General features: G+C 36.2%; 1 long non-coding RNA gene across 2 annotated transcripts; it reads left to right on the top strand.

Annotated features, from left to right (window-relative positions):
• Window positions 1-849: 849 nt before the first annotated feature.
• On the top strand, window positions 850-4,926 carry LOC149159594 (uncharacterized). Of its 2 annotated transcripts, none has more exons than XR_016261138.1 (3): window positions 850-1,013; window positions 4,424-4,573; window positions 4,666-4,926. It is a non-coding gene; the product is annotated as an uncharacterized LOC149159594 (long non-coding RNA). The 2 variants fall into 2 exon arrangements; XR_016261137.1 differs by having other exon boundaries at window positions 4,680-4,926.
• The last annotated feature ends 1,885 nt before the right edge of the window (window positions 4,927-6,811 follow it).

A 6,811-nucleotide genomic window follows, 5' to 3' on the forward strand; every position in this document is an offset into this window, starting at 1 on the left:
ATTATGTATCTATGGCAAAGGGCTTGTTCTAGAGGGCCCGAATATGTGAAATACAAAATGGACTCTCCCCTTTTATATAACAATCTCAAAGAAAGGTGTGTTTCTTATTACGATTGATTATTGCATTCAACTCTCTAGTTTAATTTATATAATGATTCTAATATCTTATGTTGTATATGTTGTAGGTAGCTTGTTTGGATGGGCAGAAGCAAGTGGAATACAAAAGAGAATGTCCACAGTTATAAAACAAACTCTAGCGAGGTGCGTTTCATGTTATAAATAATTAGGTGCATTTCATGTTATAAATAATGATTGGTTTTGAAATACGCTTATCATTACTAACTATGTGTGTATTTTAACCTTATTCAACCTGCTTTTTTCCTTTCAGTGGAGGGCAACACATTGCAAGAGATATGATGTGCAGAGAGGATATTTGGAATTTTTTCTTTGTTCTTGTCTGCATGTTTTGTTTTGTTGAGTTCAAGCATGGCCATGCTTTTTGTTGTACTCATTTTCCTTTATTTTGTTTTTCCCCCCACTTTTTGTAGTTTGTTCTTGGTTTCGCTTATTGGATTTGTTCTACTCGTTCTCCTTTGTTTTTGTTTTTCTTTCCATGTTTTTTATAAATTGGTCTTGGTTTCCTTTTTTGGGTGTGGAAAAGGGAATGAAGGAAACAAACAGAGAAAATGAAGGTTATTACCTATTAATGAAGGTGAGTCAACATGCCTATATGTAACACACTTCACTTAAAAATATATTTTACTAATTTGTAGCTCCATTTGTTTGCTATTCAATTTATTATATGTTTTATCTATGCTCTCATAATCAACTATATTGATCTTCTTTATGTAGTGAACAACTATAATTGTACAACCAACAAAGTTCAAGTGGTGAAGATGCACTAGACATACTATGAATGTGGGACAAAGGATTGGCGAGCCATACTTTTCTCCTACAAAATACAATTGTTCTTTGATGCATTAGATATACTATGAATGTGGGACAGAGGATGGGTGAGCCATACTTTTCTCCTATGAATACAAGTATTCTTTAATACAATGAAATATTTTGTTTACACACTTATTTATCATTTTGTCATGGTTTTGTGGTAGTATGATGTTTTTCATGGGTGTGAGATTCAAGTTTTTTCCTCTGATATGAAAGAAATGGAAAAGTTATATTGGGGTTCACATCATGAGGGCTTATTGTTCATGATTTCCACTGTTATAATATTAGCTAAGGGAGGGCAGGTTTGTGTATGGTTAATTCATCGTTTTGTATATTTGTTATTTAAGCTCTCGTGGTTTATTCGTGATCTCATATATAATATTACTTTATGTAGCGAGTGACTACAATTGTTGTTTTCTAGCAAAATAGTGTTACTATTATTTGTTTGCTCGATGTTTTTTCCTTCTAGCATCGTTCTTGGGTAGTACCACTCAATTAGTGGTTTGATATATACATCTAGATTTATATAATTTCTTGCTCCACATCACACACACCCTCACACATGTTAATTTTTCATCAATTTGTTCTATGTTGCAACTATCACTTCAACAATATCCACTAGCATCCATTTTAACATTTCACTTCCACTTCTTCAAATGAGAATAGAGCAATAGTAGATAGAACAATTAAACAAATGCACAATGAAAGACAACCAAGAGACAAGAGACACCAAAATTTGGTTAATGACCAGGGCAAAACCCACTATGAGGAAAACCCTCCATTTTAACATTTCACTTCGACTTCTTCAAATGAGAGTAGAGCAATATAGATAGAACAATTAAAAAAATGCACAATGAAAGACAACCAAGAGACAAGAGACACCAAAATTTGGTTAATGACCACTATGAGGAAAACCCTTGCAAATCTTCTTCTTATTAGATTGTCTTCAAATGTTCAACAGAGAGAGAGAGTACATCATCCAAGATCAATTTCAATATCCAATATCCAATGAGCTATCCAAATCAGACCCTTGCAAATCTTCTTCTTATTAGATTGTCTTCAAATGTTCAGTAGAGAGAGAGAGTACATCATCCAAGATCAATTTCAATATCCAATATCCAATGAGCTATCCAAATCAGAGACAGAGTCAACAAGAGTCAACTCAAGTGAAAATTTGTTTAGTCAACAATAGTATGTGCCCTAACCAGTCAACTTTCCATGGTCAAAACAACTCTTCAGTAGTTCGATCAAAGGCAGTCAAATGCGGCCTTGAATGAGGGTCAAAGTCAACCCAAAACAGTCACTAAATCAATGGTCAAACTCGGTCAAATTCTGCACTTGAAGTCTGTGGTCAACCTCAGTCAGTGTGCCTAGAATTCCTCGGTTCCTGTGCTAATCAGTGCGGCCTTCCTAAACCAAAATTTGTACCCAAAAATCGTAGTCAAATTGTTGGTCAAAATGCCGGGTCAATGCTGGTCAACCCTGCAACAAAAGTCTGGAATTTTCGACCCTCTAATCTGTCCAGAAATTCATCCTTCTTGCCACACGTGTGAGAGAAATGATATGCTCAGTAAGCTGTACGAACCAATCAGAGTAGGAGAGAGAAGATTGTGCATGTTGAGATTATGCCAAATGAGGATGAAGGTCTCTTGTATTTATATGAATCGATGAGGGTGAATAGACATGTCGTTTGGGCTTCATGACCCTACATGATGTTGAAGTCGACCTTGACAATTTGCACATCTGTGGGATTTAATTCAAAAACACACTTCTCCTTGTCTGATTTGAGTGATCTTTAGGTCGATTTTGGTCCTCTTGAAAAGAGGAATTTAATGCAATAATTATCTTCATCAAATGAGTTGTCCAAAGTGGAATTTTACCCTAGTTGCATAATATAACACTACCTCTCAACTAGGGGGAATTCCCTCTGTTATGTGTGCTTTTCTCTTCCACCCGACGCGGATTCTGCTTCTGCAACCTGCAACAAAACCCTTTGCGTCCAAATAGGAATCTGCTCAACGAAACTCTGAGCTGTAGCTGCTCCCTTTCACTGTTGGAATCACTCTCCTGGGCAAATCGAATTTTCTGCACTCCTGCAATTGAAAATCGAACCTTTGCCCAACAATTTCACTGTTGGAATCACTCTCCTGGGCAAATTGAATTTTCTGCACTCTTGCAACTGAAAATCGAACCTTTGCCCAACAATTCGGCTGGCTTGTTTGAGCACTACACTGCCTCAAGAATTTCGGCCTGTTGCTCCCCCTGAAATTCTCTTCTTTCGCTTTTGAGCTCTCGACTGATCACTCACGCTTTGATACCATTTGAAAATTCCTACAACTGGAATCCTATTGCAGCAAATGGTATTATTTTTTCTAACTGATAAATTAATTATTCAGATTATTGCTACTACAACATCGACCCTGAAATTCTCTTCTTTCGCTTCTAAGCTCTCGACTGATCACTCACGCTTTGATACCATGTGAAAATTCCTACAATTGGAATCCTATTGCAGCAAATGGTATTATTTTTTCTAACTGATAAATTAATTATTCAGTTTATTGCTACGACAACATCGAAATAAATACACTGCAACCTTCACAAATAAAACTGTGGAAAATAATAGCGCTGGAAACTAAGAAAATACTAGCGCACACAAAATAAAAATGACACTGTCATTTTTGGACAATTGTCCCCGGAAAACCCAACTTGGGAAAGTCAGTGCAACATTGAGTGTTTTATTATTATTATTATTATGCAACAGTGAAATCTGAGTACAATCTATGGATGCCCAACTGGCAGTACAATCTATGGATGCCTAACTGGCGGTAGGTGGGGCTACCTCCGGTATCCTAGATTATAGGCATAGGCGTTGTTTCCAAAACTTTTATCCTACAAAACACTGTTGTCCTTTAATACACTGAAATATTTGCTTTTTGCACAAAGATTTCTCCTTTTTCCTAAAACTTTGATATGTAATAGAAAAGTTATACTTAGGTTCACATCTTTAGTGCTTATTTTTCATGATTGTTGCTTTTATAATATTAGCCAATGGAGGGCAGGTTTGCGTGTGCTTAATTCAAGCGTAAGCTTGTTGATTTTTCCACAACACTCAAGAATCTGGTTTGAATCTAAAATCATGAACACAAACACACTCTTGTAGCTTGCATGACCAACCTGTACATTCTTGTAGGTCTGTAAAATTAAATTTGTATTGAAAGTATATTTATGAACATTGATATAATTCAAACACATGGTGGTGGTGTGAATGATATTGCTTGTTCACACCCTACCTACCAGCTCTTCATAATTACATGAGGGGATGATAAGACCATCAAGGTAATACGCTTTATCATATGTGTACTCATCATAAGAACTTGCTGAGAAGTATGAGATAAGATGTAGGTAAGGCCTGTTATGTTATCTTAACACACAAGATGTGACACTTCATTTACGGGCTTGCCTCTCAATGTAACAGAGCTCTGGATTCGAAAAGTGTATTTGCAGGAGGAGGCTGAAAATCAGGGATTGTGTTTGTTAGGATGTGAGTGGAGTGAGAAATGGAGGCTGAACTTCTTTAAGTCACATTCACCGCAAGAACTTTGTGAGCGTATCAGAAAAGATTTAGGTAAGGCCTATTATATTATCTTAATTGTTGGAATGTTTACACATCTGCATTTATATGCTTGCATCTAATCATAATAGACCTCTGGTAACCAGAACTGTATTTGCAGGAAGAAGAGGCCGAATGAAAATCAGGGATCATGTTTGTTTGATGGATGACAGACATTTCATGCTCAAGTTGTAGCGACTATATGATTGAGATTGTTTTCTCAAGTTGTAGCAATTTATAAGATTGAGATTGCTAAGAGTCACAACATCATGGATGACCAATTTTGTTGGCAATCGATTTGAATGGCATTTGATTTAACAGTCTCCTTGATGGTGAAGGGGCCATTTTATAAAGGTTTAACTTCATGATGACGATGTTATAGTTCTTTACATGCCATTTGAAAAATATTTCAGTGCTTTTAAAATGTGTATTTTCTTGTCGAGTTCTGTTATTGGGTTCAGATTCATGAAGTTGTCCTGCACTCTCTAGGAACTATATTAGTAACTTTGTTAGTAAGATTCACTCATCTTTTAGCATAAGGTTCAGATACCAGTCAAAGATGAGTTAGGTTAAAGTGCACTTTCAAAAGAGCGTTATTATGGCAGAATCGGAGATGAGTTAGGTTAAAGTGCGCTTTCAAAAGAGCATTATTATGGCAGAATCGGAGATGAGTTAGGTTAAAGTGCACTTTCAAAAGAGCGTTATTATGGCAGAATCGGAGATGAGTTAGGTTAAAGTGCACTTTCAAAAGAGTGTTATTATGGCAGAATCGGATAGGCTTGCAATAGGTCCGAGTGGGGAGGGTCTGTTTGGAGCATTATTGAAATTGGTATAAAGTGCCTTGGAGATGCCGTGTCTAATCATGAGATTTTTCAGTTTGTTATTCATGCACACTGCCCAATTATGCATAAAGTTGTACATTCTAACACGATCCAGGTTTGGTAATTAAGACTACAGAATTGTATCCCTGCAGTTTTATTAAATTTTTGAATGGTGAATGGTGTATTATTTGATGATGCTAACTGCTTCCTTTCTGAGGAAGGTTGTATCCGCTAGAATCCTGGATAGCAGGTGCCGCAATTAGTGATTAATTTTTATTCTCCTGCCTATTTTCATGTTATACAGATTTATGGTAGTTTTCAAACTCTTTGCAATGCGTTTCTCCCTCTTAGATTATAGGCATAGGCGTTGTTTCCATATATCTTACTTCATCAGTGTTGCCTGAATTCTTGATTGTTTGTGAGGTAGGCATAGGCGTTGTTTCCATATATCTTACTTCATCAGTGTTGCCTGAATTCTTGATTGTTTGTGAGGGCAAGACTTACAATCTATGCATTTTTCCTCGGACAAATATGAATGGTAATTTTGATTTGTTGTATCCTGCTTCTATGATGGGGTTGCTGCAAATGTTTGTGTTTGTCAGATGAAATTAGTTGTGGCATCTATGGGTCTGCAGTGTTTTCTTTTACTTTCTCTTCATTAAACTCACTGCATTGCAAAAGAAAATTCTACTTCGATTACCTTAATAATTTTCTTTGAACATTATTAATGCCAAGCGTCTGGATAGTGTCTTTAATTAGTTAAATAGCTGTTTAGAATACGGTGCCCTCTCACACATTTCGGCTGGCACACTGCTATTTTTAAAGGTCTGCTGGCTCTGTATTGAATAAAAGCAAGAGGGCAGTTAGTGAAAACGATCCAAGACTGCTGGTAGCTGTTGCACAGAAAGGTAATGGCAGCTTCAAAAGAGAATACAACTCTAAGTGCCCACCCAAACAAGCGCGTAAGATCTCATAAGTAAGGAAGGCAGTACTGACTAAATCCAAGCAGTTCCAATCTCAGCTCCACAGGGAGTATTTCCTCTCGATGGCGGCGATGGTAGTTTTTTTTGGTGTATTTTAAACGTTTTACATTTTTAACTTTTTCCAGGTTCATTTTTCCAACTACTTTTGCCGAAAATTTGTTCAGATCACCAGAATTGTAGGCTTTATTCATTGGGATTGAATAAAGTATTTTAAGATGTTAAATTGATTTATGCATATATTTCAAAAATGCAAAACAATGTAAAATTGCAATTTCACCAACAATTGCGTAGAAGATTTCCAGTGACGCTTACCCAAAAAAAGATAAAAGACTAAAAATACTTAAACATGTGAGGAATATAACCATAAGAAATCAAGAAAAATACTGTCTAATTTTGCTCGTTTAGATCTCAGTAACTGTAAGGATGAATTGCCTTTGGTTAAATTATTA

This window comes from Pinus tabuliformis, chromosome 5_2 (assembly GCF_031772625.1).
Source record: "Pinus tabuliformis cultivar Carrire ecotype Pingquan chromosome 5_2, CPIR1, whole genome shotgun sequence".
NCBI classification, from domain to species: Eukaryota; Viridiplantae; Streptophyta; class Pinopsida; order Pinales; family Pinaceae; genus Pinus; species Pinus tabuliformis.